General features: G+C 37.5%; 1 protein-coding gene across 1 annotated transcript in view; it reads right to left on the bottom strand.

Annotated features, from left to right (window-relative positions):
- LOC133520618 (sushi, von Willebrand factor type A, EGF and pentraxin domain-containing protein 1) overlaps window positions 1-11,531 on the bottom strand; it is a 104,522-nt gene extending 92,991 nt beyond the window's left edge. The window contains exon 1 of the mRNA XM_061855140.1: window positions 11,383-11,531. The gene's annotated coding sequence lies outside the window, so the exon portion shown is untranslated. The remainder of the gene's footprint in view (window positions 1-11,382) is intronic.
- Between the last annotated feature and the right edge of the window lie 2,232 nt (window positions 11,532-13,763).

Raw genomic sequence — 13,763 nt, 5'->3', positions numbered from 1 at the left:
GCTTGCATAAACTAAATCACAGTATTAAATGGAATGGATGGATGGATTATCATTGTGAGTTGGTGGTGTGAATGAGGGTGAACAATCTGGCAATCAGTCTACAAAGCTCAAAGCAACACGAGATAACAAACGAACTTAAATGTACAATCCAAGGTGCCTAGGAGACTGTAGGAGTCGGCAGCAGTGGGAAGTCATAATCATTGGTGTCTAGAGAATAATGCCGTCATTGTATTGGTTGGTATCCTTTTATTTGAAGATTTTTATATATTGTAGTATAAATAAACCTTGCATTGTTTTATACCGTATATTAGCCTGCTTTTCTTAAGAGGAAATGGGATAAGGTCACGTGATCGCTTCTTCATTCAAACGAAGTCGCTATTTTCCTCTTTGGATATTAACATGAAAGAAAATATTTTTACCCAATTGAAAGTATATTAACTAAAGCTATGCCCCTTAGTAAAATTACAAAGAAATTAAAAATAAAATTGTAACTCGCTGTATCGCTAAAAAATATCTCTTCTTTTTTTTTATTTTTCTCAAATATCGTATAAAGTTATGGCTATGGTTAGTATTGCTAATATACAATAAATTATGTAAAAATATTTTCCATAATGTCAATATCTGGGGAGAAAAATGGGGACTACATTTGTATGGAGAAGTGATCGTCCACTATCATCTTAAACCTGTTCGAAATATTTATCAGCATTGAACGAAGCCTTATAGCTTCTACATACGGCTACCTATATGTATATACCTACGGAACACTACGAGTCACCGCAGTCGTGAATGGGGATTGGCCATTTTTTTTTAATAGATTAGGTTTTATCATATCATTCTGTTCAGTAGAAAATTAAAACATCGACATTTACTTTTATTAACATTTAAGTGTGAATGTAAAGTATAAATACAGGTAAAAAAACAAACAATTTTTTAGTAGCAATCCATCACAATGTTTAAATAACTACTTTTACAGTACATATGGTGCTACTTTACAGCACTAGTGCGAAAATTAGCATATTACGTTACTGTGTGAACATTTAAAGGGCCATATGTACTGTAAAACGTGCGATACATGTGCGAATAGGTAATTCGCAACTCGTGTCGATTCAAAACACTCCCTTCGGTCGTGTTTTAATTTATCGTCACTCGTTTCGAATTTCCTATTTTTCGCACTTGTATCGTAATGTACTATTAATATCCAAACAATTTTTGCTGTGCTCGGAAATTTTAAATCAGAACAATTTGCCTACTTAATCAAAACAAAATAATGTTCGTTTGTAACTAAAAATTAAGTCTCGACACATGTGTTAAGATTAACACTTAAATAGGCCTAATTTGGGCACTAAGCATTAACATTCAAAGTCTGAGCCTGCCTCAAAGATTTCTCCAACAGCGAATACGTGTGGAAACGCTAAAGACTGGACGTCGAAAGCGCTGCGCGTGACCCGCTTCGCTGTAACGGACTAGTAACCGTTGTACGCACACACTAGGGTGGGCAAACCGATTATAACGTAGCGAACCTGTTGGAGACCTAGTCCATGGATCAGTCATTTGGTTGTAATGATAAATATTATTAAAATATGTATTTACCTATAGGATGAATGAAAGAACAACTCACAAAGGCCGTCATTTTAGTAACATCTTTTGATTATTTCCCTTTACATAAGACTGAATTTGTTTTGTTCATAATTTGTATTTTAATTAACTGCTAAGCTGCTGTAAAGCAGGTACATACTTTATGGAGCATAATAAATAAAATACACTAAGTTTGAGATAGTGCTAGCAATCATGATTATTTCACACTTGTCCTATATTTTTCTTTGTAGAAGATATAAAGATTTGACTAGTTTCCGGCCAAAAATGTTTTTTTTTTTGATAATAGTACATTACGATACAAGTGCGAAAAATAGGAAATTCGAAACGAGTGGCGATAAATTAAAACACGACCGAAGGGAGTGTTTTAAATCGACACGAGTTGCGAATTACCTATTCGCACATGTATCGTACAACGTTTTACAGTACATATGGCCCTTTAAATGTTCGACACAGTAACGTAATATGCTACTTCTCGCACTAGTGCTATAAAGTAGCCCCATATGTACTGTAAAAACTTTTTTAATACAGTTGCTCAAAAAGTGCAATTTTACGTAGCTGTTTAGCGTGCCGAAAGTTGGATTTCGCGAACTAGTGCTTTTTATACTATTAGAAGTATTAGAACAAATCAAATTATTTTCAGAAAATATTTTGATTTGTTATTATTTCAAGTAGAAACACTACTATATAAATTATAAATTGAAATAAATAACATATACTAAGAAAAAGTGACCAAGGCCTCAAGTGCCTCAGGCTCGAATCAAACCAGCATCCTCTGCTATCGCGGCAGGTGCCTGAGCCACTCGGCCACCGGGGTTACGGCAGCATTGGTTGAATTTTTCAAGTACATATATGCATTTCTCAGTGAAGGCTTACGGCGCCCCCTAGCCATCTCTAAGGTAGAACAGTATGGTTCATACCTTCTAACTGGATCATCTCGCTAGCTCGGTATCACCTGAGACCTCGGTACTCGTGAAGTAATGACATACTTTCCGCACCGCATTGAAATGTACTATTACCTCTATCGTCAATAAAATGTTACTTTTATATGGACATAATTGAGGCGTTTTACTTTCATAATTAATATTGCAATATCAGCGCATTAGATGCGCATAGCATGTAAAAAAGTCACAGGCCCCATTTTTAGCAGTTAAAAGAGTTATATAAGATAAATAGAGGTAATTGAAAGTTAAAGCTGAGGCAATAACCGGCCATAGATGGCATCGTTGTGTAAGGTGACCCCAGAGCCCAGACTAATTGTAAGTGCTAATATCTTAGACGTTCGTAAATTTTGCAATTAGGCATCCATCAGCTAATGACTAGTGCAATCTTTGATGTGTGATCAAAATTTATGAGAATTTGTGAAGAATTAAATACAACGTATAGAATTCTTGCAATCAAAGCAATGCTATATCTACGCTATATGCCAAAAAATCCATTTTATTCCAAAAGTGCCTTGCGTAATTTTGGAAAAGAGCTGCTACTTTTCAAACTGCTAGATCGACTTCTATCAAAGATAGCTAAAACCACCGTAAGGAAACACGCTTCCATCCATCTGTTGGAGAGCTATGATGCCACAGAGCAGAGACATTGGCATGAAACATATATAACACCCCTCTTTATGCGTCGGGAGTTAAAATCATTATTCGTATCTTGTCAAAAACAAGACATGCGCTTAATTTTTTTTTTCAATACAGCCTCAGCCAGTAGGTTTAGTCATAGTACTGTTTTAATATGAAAATTTGATCTTTCACATTCCTACTCTGACACGGTGTTGTTCTCGTTTAATTTAAGAATTTTCAAGCATTTAGAGTAAACAAATTGAAATAAAAAATGCAGTAAGTACCTAACCCTCAATTTTGCGAAATAAATTATAAGGCCAGTGGCTTTCCACAGCTCACTTGTGGTTTGGTTTGTCAATAATCAAGATGGCACAGAAAGCACCACACAAAACACGTTTTTTTGTACCTACTGCTTAGCCAAGTGCTATCATTACAGTAGTTCTTTTATTTTTCTAAATAATTTCACAACATTTATAAGCGTCCAGACATTTCGTTATTATACCTATGAATCAACTTACTAGGTTGGCATAGAAGGGGCCGCAGACGTCTGACCTTAGAGATGTTGGATTAAGTATTTCTTGGATGTCGATTTTCAAACAAGTCAAAAGGTAATACCCGCAATCAAATACTAGCCAATCACTCCTTTTCTGCTAGAACATTTAAATAGAATAATATATAGAATATACTGTAAACTAAGTTTAACTTTCATAAGTCCCAAGTGTTCCAAGTTTTTTGGAACTGGAATCTGGTTTTGTCTCTTAAGACATCCATTTAATGTACATTAATACAACCAATAGCAATAATAGCGTTTAATATTAAATAAAAAAAGTTAAATAATAAAGACGATAACTTTGGAAGTATAATTAATATGTTGATATGAGAAAATATGTTGTAAGGCTACGGGAAAAATCCTTTTTTTCCTTTATTGTGGTTATATGAAAATTAACTAGATATATTCAGCGCTAGAGGAGTAAGGATTAAAGAAATTTACGCTATGAATCGGCGAAATTAGGCCAAATTACCCACTGTTATAATGACCTTAGTTTACTTGCTTGATATTATTGTAATCACGATGCTCAAAGATTTGCAGTTTACAAACTGCGATCTAGCAAGCAATTAGCTTTGTACGAGTAACCAGCTTGCATTGATGACGATGCACATCAAATTAGCTTAAATACACGCAAAGCTGAATTTGAATCATATCAGAACTGGATAATCCCCCTCCGGCCGCTTAGCCGCAAATAGTCAATTAAGTTACGCAATTTTAGTATACCTAAAGAAAATTAGTTTCATGTATTGCGTGCAATTGCTATAAAAATAAGAAATTTAGGTACTTAAAGTATAACTAGTATAAGTTTGTGTACTTAAACTAGTTATAATTTCAGTATAAAATAATACAAAATTTTGATATAACCAACACTTTTGAAACTCTGTATTATATTTACATATATTCGCGATTACTTTTGAGAGATGAATTTAAATATAAAGTATAATTATAAAGTGTCTCTGTCTTGACGGTTATCCAATCGCCTGTTTGAATGCTGAATGAGAATACAAACATGTTTTTGTGCTGATAAGTTTTCTAAGTATGTTTTTTTCTATTTCATATTTTGTGATTATTACAGTAAAATCCTGAGTTCTAATGAACATTACATAGGTCTAGTTTCATAAGATAGAAGTTTACCAATATTCAAAAATATTTGACAGGAGATGATAAATATAAATAAAATTATCCAACAGAATTTAGCAGAGGCACGTGCTTAAAAATTGATAATAATTAAATTACTACACGTATAAAATATGTGTGATAATTTATGCACATGTCAGCACATTTTCTGTAACAACGTGCCTATTTAGCAACGTCAAAAGTTACGAGACTGAAAGTAGGCAGTAGGCACAAATAGGAAAAAAAATATATTACTTAAATATAAAACGTCTTAAATATTTTTGGATTTTGGTAAACTAAAAGAACATAATTTTATTAGATACTTAATCGCTTACTTTGGCTAATTTATAGATTAGGGATCACCAAATACATAAGTTTCTTCAGAAGTCCAGTTTTAAAAAAAAAGTGACCATCGCGGTCCGTTTCTACTTTAGTATATTAAATAAGCATAAAAAGAAAATAGGTCGGCGGTCCGGACTCGGGCCGCGGTCCGCCATTTGGTGACCCCTGTTATAGATGCTAGTTATTCTACCTTAAACTATATATTTTTGATGGTACCTTTGTGTTATAAAACAAAATACACTGCAATCGACTCGGTATCCGAGTCGTTACAAGTCATCGACTCAGCTCCATCAGATGAGCTCGTTCAGCAAACCAATATTAATTAATTCGCATTATAAATATCATACATCGACCTTCACAGATATAGCTTTCGTGCATGCAAGTTGCAACCGCATACGTGAATAACGCCCCTTTTAGCTACACATTTCAATAAAAATCTAAACAAAGTAACCCGTCTTGATTGCTCTTGACTGCGTAAGGGTCATGTAGCTATATAAAAGTATAATTTATGTTTGCACCATGAATACCGAGAAATAATCTAGGGTTTAAGAAACAAAGTTGAATAAGTAACTAAGTATGGTTGATAAGCATCGATTCACTATCTAGGATTTTAAAAAAACCTAATTAACAGTTAATTTCAATGTTATCTAGTTAAGAGCCCTTAATCCTTGGAGCGTTCTCCGATTTCACGAAATAACGCTCGATAGATGGCGTTGGCGCTCGGTACGCGAGCGCCGGCAACGCGACGCGCGTTTCAATGCAGACTAGAATAATCTTGATAGTTTTCAATATAATTTCAAGCAACATTCATTTTAGTGTTATATGATATCATATGGGCACTCTTTATTTTATTTTATATGCACAGTAGTTTTTTTTATGTACACTACTACTAAGTGTACAAACTACAGAGTGTACTATAACCCTTGCTCTTTATTCTGTCTCTTTCACACCAATGGAAAATGAAGAAGTTAGTAAATGACTGCAGGTATAAATAAAGTATATTAGTGCGATAGAGAGACAGATAGTGTTTCGTTGTCGTATCGTAAACGATTGGCATGTTGGCCACACACTTGCTTGGTGCCTAGCCAAAATACCAATCGTTTGCGTATATTAGTGCGATAGAGAGACAGTAGTGTTTCGTTGTCGTATCGTAAACGATTGGCATGTTGGCTACGCACCCATGATACCTAGCCAAGAAGCCAATCGATTGCGCATATTAGTGCGATAGAGAGACAGATAGTGTTTCCTTGTCGTATCGTAAACGTTTGGCATGTTGGCTACGCACCCATGCTGCCCAGCCAAGATGCCAATCGTTTGTGCATATTAGTACGAGAGAGAGACAGATAGTGTTTCGTTGTCGTATCGATTGGCATGGTGGCTACGCACCCATGCTGCCTAGTCAAGATGCCAATCGTTTGCGCACATTAGTGCTATAGAGTTTCAGTGTTATTTGAAATCACGTTAGGGTTTGTATTATTATTTATGACCCGAATGAAGTCCATCCAGGTTCTTATGATGGAGTCAGGAGTTGGTCACCAGAACTCCTAATCTACTCATTATAATTCCATCGTGCTTGGGCTCAAAAGATTTGCCCCGACAAGCACCATCAATTTACCATTATGATGAATAGATTAGGAGTTCTGGTGACCAACTCCTGAGTCCATCATGAGACCCTCGACTTAATCTAGATCGATGGTACTCGTCAGGGCAAATCTTTTGAGCCCAAACACGATGGAGTTATGATGAATAGACTAGGAGTTCTGGTGACCAACTCCTGAGTCCATCATGAGACCCTGGACCTGATCTAGATTGATGGTGCTCGTCAGGGCAACTCTATTGAGCCCAAACACGATGGAGTTATGATGAGTAGATTAGGAGTACTGGTGACCAACTCCTGACTCCATCATGAGACCCTGGACCTCATCTAGGTCGATGGTGCTCGTCATGGCAAATCTCATGAGCCCAAACACGTTGGAATTATAATGAGTAGATAAGGAGTTCTAGTGACCAACTCCTGACTCCATCATGAGACCCTGGACTTTATCTAGATTGATGATGCTCGTCAGGGCAAATCTATTGAGCCCAAACACGATGAGGTTATGATGAGTAGTTTAGGAGTTCTGGTGACCAACTCCTGACTCCATCATGAGACCCTGGACCTCATCTAGATCGATGGTGTTCATCAGGGCAAATCTATTGAGCCCAAACACGATGGAGTTATGATCAGTAGATTAGGAGTTCTGGTGACCAACTCCTGACTCCATCATGAGACCCTGGACCTCATCTAGGTCGATGGTGTTCGTCAGGGCAAATCTATTGAGCCCAAACACGATGGAGTTAAGATGAGTAGATTAGGAGTTCTGGTGACCAACTCCTGACTCCATCATGAGACCCTGGGCCTCATCTAGATCTATGGTGCTCATCAGGGCAAATCTTTTGAGCCAAAACACGATGGAATTATAATGAGTAGATTAGGAGTTCTAGTGACCAACTCCTGACTCCATCATGAGACCCTGGACTTTATCTAGATTGATGGTGCTCGTCAGGGCAAATCTATTGAGCCCAAACACGATGGCGTTATGATAAGTAGATTAAGAGTCCTGGTGACCAACTCCTGACTCTATCATGAGACCCTGGACCTCATCTAGATCGATGGTGTTCGTCAGGGCAAATCTTTTGAGCCCAAACACGATGGGATTATAATGAGTAGATTAGGAGTTCTGGTGACCAACTCCTGACTCCATCATGAGAACTTGGACTTCATCCGGGGCAAAAATAATAATGCAAATGCAAACCCTAACGTAATTTCAAGTAAAAATGCGTTTTTCAGAAAATCGCAGCCAAATAACACTAGACCCTACTCATAGTGTTGTGTTCCTGCCGGTGAGTAAGGTTGCCAGAGCTCAACGAGGGGCGGGAGGGGGTTAGAGTCGGCAACGCGCATGTAACTCCTCTGGAGTTGCAGGCGTACATAGGCTACGGATACTGCTTACCATCAGGAGGGCCGTAAGCTTGTTTGCCACCGACGTAGTATAAAAAAAGGACCACTGAAAATCCATCAATAAGCGAGAGTCTGTTAAGCATAGTGTAAAAAATGAACTTTTATTAAGATTTTCTAATCGCAGTATATAGCACTTCTCGGAACTCCGTAGCTGATTACGATCGCAACGAATGCCTGACAATCGAGCACAGGTCCGTCCTCTAAGCGCGCTCCGCGCGGACTGAGAGCGGGGCGTCGCTGCTGCGTGATTTATACGTGTTTTAAAAAAATATAAATTTACGGCAATGTAGGTCCTATAGTTATGATTTTTTTTTTATAGGTTAACATAAAGTTACAGTTTGCTATAATATTATTTTTAATGCAAAATATGCGTACAATTTGCGGAAAAAAAATATAATAAAACCCTGTTTTCGCCAAAAAAATGAAGAAAACTCGGAAGGTATTTTATCAGTTTTTTCAAATGAATCTTCGATTGTTAATCATTCCAGCCCCTCGTACGAGATATGTTGAATCAAATTGTAGTCATTCATGTACCAAATGATTCTTGTTTACAGCAAAATTGAGAACCGAAACGCCACATCTCACTGCAAAATTTGGAAAAGACTCCCAAAAAAACTCATTAAAAAAGAGGTTTAAAAGAGAAAATGAAAATTTGAACTGTTGGAGCCGCTAGTTTAGGAAACGATTATTTAAGTACGTTACCAGTTTTTGAATAAATACTAATAGTTACGTCGTAATCTTGAATGAAAAAGGAAGCATTTTACAAAATACGCTCGTCTGTAGGAATAAGGACTCTTAAGGCATACTAATGCCAGGTAGTTATTGAATGAATTACAAAAAATTTAAGAAACAATAAATATTAGACCTTGATTACCTACCTTGAAAGGGCCTTCGTTAAGGGCTGAGACACAATTATTATTAGAACGTAAATAATATGATTACGTGGAATGGCCGGCAGCTGGCAGGCTTTACATTACGTGTCGAAATGGAATAATGGAACGTGACCAAATCTTTGTCCATGGGTAAACATTTGAGCATCTAAACAAGTTTCATTTGTGTTTTAAATATTTAATATCTGGGAGACCAAGCTTTGCTTGGAAAAAAAAAAAAAAAAAATATATATATATATATATATATATATATATATATACAAGAATTGCTCGTTTAAAGGTATAAGATAAGAAGAAATCTCATAGAAACGGCGTTATAGTGCTAAAGATGGTTCACTGAATACAGTTTTGAATTGATATTGGTAGGTATGTTCCAATGAGTCAATTGATGTAGATATTTCATTGAGTTGCGTATTAAAATTATCATATTTATTCAATGAATTATGCGGCATGTGTGTTTAATCATAAACATTTACCAATAGAATGTTCAAATATCGATTTCAGTCAAAGGTTCTGTGTCTGTGTATTCAATTAAAATTGTTCCGAAAGGGTTTGGATAAAACTCAAACATACGTGGTTTGACGATACGTAGGTACCTACTTAAGTTCAAACACGATTTCGATGTTTGAAGCAAGGATTGCGGTTGAATAGACGACAGTAAACAGGGACGGTTTTATTTATATACATACCTAACGAGCTATCATTTTAATATCTCGTTTTCGCTTTACTTCGTTTTTTAGCAATAGAGAAAGGGTAAGGTAAACAAACTTGACGTGTCTTTTTATGCTTACTATTATTTATAAAACCAAAAGAATGTAAATAAATATCATATCGGCTATAGGTATAATTGTTACATAATTTACTGTGACTTATTTATCAAAAATAATTTTCAATAAATGACACTATTGTTTACCCTTTTCCTAACGCGAGAAAACGAGATAGTACCAAGACAGATGATGCTCCCAATGACGCTATTCGCAGATTAACGTGGTAATTTTACTTCTACTAAATTCAATATTTCTTTGAATTTGTAACAAAATAATATCCATTAAAGGCTTAAAAATTAAAACAAGACTCTCATAACAGGTGCTCGCCGGGCAATGTCTGATGCGTTTCCTAGAACAGTGTGATAATGCAGATTTTACATAAATGGAGATAAAAGGGGTGCACTCAACCGCGTCGTGAGTGGCCGAGTGGAGGGGGAGGGGGAAACCGGTCCAACCTCATCATGAGATGCTCCCTGCCGGCGGATTCCACAAAAACTGTAAGGAAACGTTATCTTTGACGCGTGTTTTTGTTTCCGACTAGATTAGATTGAGGAATGAGTATACGGATTATTATTATCAATTAGTATGAAATTACCGTTTCGTCCTTTGTCAAACGTCACATAATTATTGTTCTAAAGGCATGTTTCATGTTTTGTAACTTTTACATAAGTATTATTTAGGCTTATTTCTAATTAACTTTAAGCCACAAGGAAACGCACAACTTGACAAGAATGGTAAGGCGCAAAATTTGCATTCAGTATTGACTCGAGCTTTCAAATACATAATAGCCTAACTGGCAACTTGGCAAGGCAGTTAAGTTGACTTTAAGCTGTACCGACGTCTCACGATTTCAATATGAAGGCTGTTCTTGTTTGCCTTCAGTCTGCAGTTGTACACGATGATAATAATTTAACAATTATTTTGCCCTCTGTAATTGAGTTGTGCTAAAATTGGAAAAAAAAAATTTATAGTAGTATACGACACTTATTTAAAAGGGATAAAAAGTACAATTAGTGACCTAAAATATATCCTTTTTTTCTAGTAATAATGTAACGAAGGCTAACCGACTCTTTTTGATATAAAGAAATGATTTTATAACGAAACAAGTGCCATTAAAGCGCGTTGATGTCTTAGCCTCAATAGCATTTTTTCCGAAGCTCTACGTGTACACTTAAACCGGTGTCGCTCTAACACCTTGTAAGTACGTGCTGTTAAAATAAGCATACAGTTAATATAAAAACGACAAAGATCTCAAGGGTTGAGAAGCTTTTTATGTATCGTGTACCCAACCAAAGGCCGGTTTCAAATCTCGTTCTGCGTACACGGAAATGTTGTAAAGCGCGCATAAAAATCTTGCCGGAAGAAAGTTGTGTACGAAAGCGGTCCCGAGAGATCGGAATTTTGGCCGAACACGTATTACTGACACAGAGGCGCGCCCACCTGCCCACCACACCTGAACCAAAAGTGTGTCAACAACTGACTCTTCGAACTCCGATCAGGAACTTTCACATCACCTTAAGTAAGTTTTAAAGGTGGTTGAGAAACGTTTTAGAATTCTTACCGTTTTGTGAGCAGGTCCGTAAAATCCGTAACACTATCAGGGGTTTGAGGTGAACGTACTAGCACAGTAACACTACACTGCACGGAGGCACTGTCACATGGTCGCCGCCGGCGCGCGAGACGGCCAGGTCAGCACTGAGCGAGGCTTTCTTCGAGGCGTACGCGCAGCGCAGGTAAGACGGGACACGCACACAGGTAAGACTCGTTTGTATTGGTTGGGTAGTTGCTCCGTTCATTAGAAGATAGATTCTAGAAAAATAATTATTAACGCTTATTAAATACGGAGCCCTATAAATTTAGATTTTTTCCGTCAAAGAGTAATAAAATAAGTGTTTCAGAAAGGAAAAAAGTCTCCATATGCTATGGACACAGCTTGTAATCAAGCGGACCGGATGCATGTTCACTATTGTTAGCTTTATATAATTAATAACAAATTATTTACATATACTTGTACTTTATTAATAATAATCTGATTTATTTAGTAAAAGAAGTGAGTGTAATGATTAAACCAAGACTTGACAGTTGGCATGTCGACCAATCAGGGCACTGCTAAAATGGTGGCGCGGCGTTCTGATTGGCCGACAGTGATGACGCTTGAAGTAGCGGGAATAGTCGCAACGGCCGGAGGGCAGTCTTGATTTAACCAGCAAAAGGAAAGGAGTTCTCAAATTAAACACTAACCTGGATATTACATAATTTGTTTACAACTATACGTTTTACGTTATAAATTGCATACGAGTAAGGCAAGCGTTTGTAATTGGTGAGTTAAATGTGTGTATAAACACAGTGATAATAAATAGTAAGTACTTAAATCCATTACGATATTTCATTTATTTACTTAAATTACATACCTTTGGCAATTTAAAACCATTAAGTCAGCCTCCTGCATTTACATCTCAGAAGTGGGATATATAACCCATTAAAGTGATATTTATAATTTCATTTTTTTTTCTCCTTATGTTTTATTCCGTTGTTTTCGTTAACTTTTACGTCCACTACCTACATTTTGAATATATACTTTTCTCCTAACCGATTACTTACAAATTTAACAAAGGTATGTAGTTGTTGTTATGGAATTACGTTCATTTATGCAAATGAATTGCTGCAAGTGTTAATTAATGAAAATATATTGTTTAATACTGACATTGCATGAGTATTTGCTGAGCTGAGCTTTTATTATTTAGATGGTTTATTTTGGAACAGAGTTGAGTAGTGTATTCTGTGCTAAAGTTAATTTTAATAGGTGCCTTCAATACCTAACCGTGTTTCCAAAATGATAAAATCTACTTATAATCTAGAGGTTTAATCACAATCGCAGTAGTAAAACTGATATTAATTTAATCCCCTTTTCGTTTCCGGTATAACTATTACTAAAGAGATTCACATATTAAATAATATAAATAAATTACTTATGCGCTTGACTTTACTTAGGCTTACTTCATATCACGCCAGCTGTGATGCCTGTGATCTTCGCGAATTACTTGAACTTTCCAGGTTGTTATGGATACTGGAGCTCATGGATGGGTCCTGTATACTCCCACGAGTCCTACCGGTCCTACGAGAGAGGTTTCGAGGCACCAACGGTCGCGCAGCAGAGCCAGGCGACGGACGAGCAGTCGGGCACCACGGCGGTGGCGCAGCCGCACCAGTTGGTTGGCGCTCGCGTAGTCGCACCAGTCGGCGCGCACGCAGTCGCACCAGTCAGCGCGCGGAGACGTATCAGCCGCTGCTCTCCGGTCGAAGACCAGCGTCGGCGGGGCGAGAGGCGCAGCCGACGCCAGAGCAGTCGACGGTCGCGCTGCCGTCGGATGCGGAACCAACGGACGCGCAGCCGGGACTCCGGCACTCTGCAGAGCCACGTGATCGGCTGCTCCGGGGCCGTCGAAGCACCGCCCGCGTAGCCTGACACGTCGGTCACGGAGCCAGTGCATCAGCCGATCGCACCGCCTCGACGTAGCAACGAGCGGACACAGGCACAGGGGGCACGCAGTCGTAACGAGCCAAGAACCAAGGATACTGGTGAGCCATTGAGTAATACTAACATTGGGGACCTAGTATCAGCCTTAAAAACATTTAGTAATCCTAATGTTGGTACAGATAAACTTGGTTCTATGAATAATACTGTACCTGAATTCGATCCATGTAAAAAGGAACAGACTATGACTATTTGGCTACATAAGGTAAATGAATGCGTTAGCATCTACAACGGGTCAGAAAAGCAGATTGTACACTTTTCATTGCCAAAAGTAAAAGGTATTGCACAGAGGTGGTATGAAACTCTCCCATCTGTTCTCTTTTCATGGGCCGAATGGCAGGGAAATCTTTTATCAGCTTTTCCGTCCGAAGAAAATTATGGTAGTATGCTCACTGATATGTTAGCTA

The sequence above is a fragment of the Cydia pomonella genome, chromosome 8 (genome assembly GCF_033807575.1).
Source record: "Cydia pomonella isolate Wapato2018A chromosome 8, ilCydPomo1, whole genome shotgun sequence".
In the NCBI taxonomy this organism is placed as follows: domain Eukaryota; kingdom Metazoa; phylum Arthropoda; class Insecta; order Lepidoptera; family Tortricidae; genus Cydia; species Cydia pomonella.
The sequence above is the reverse complement of the archived record's forward strand: the minus strand, read 5'-3'. Positions and strand labels throughout refer to the sequence as shown.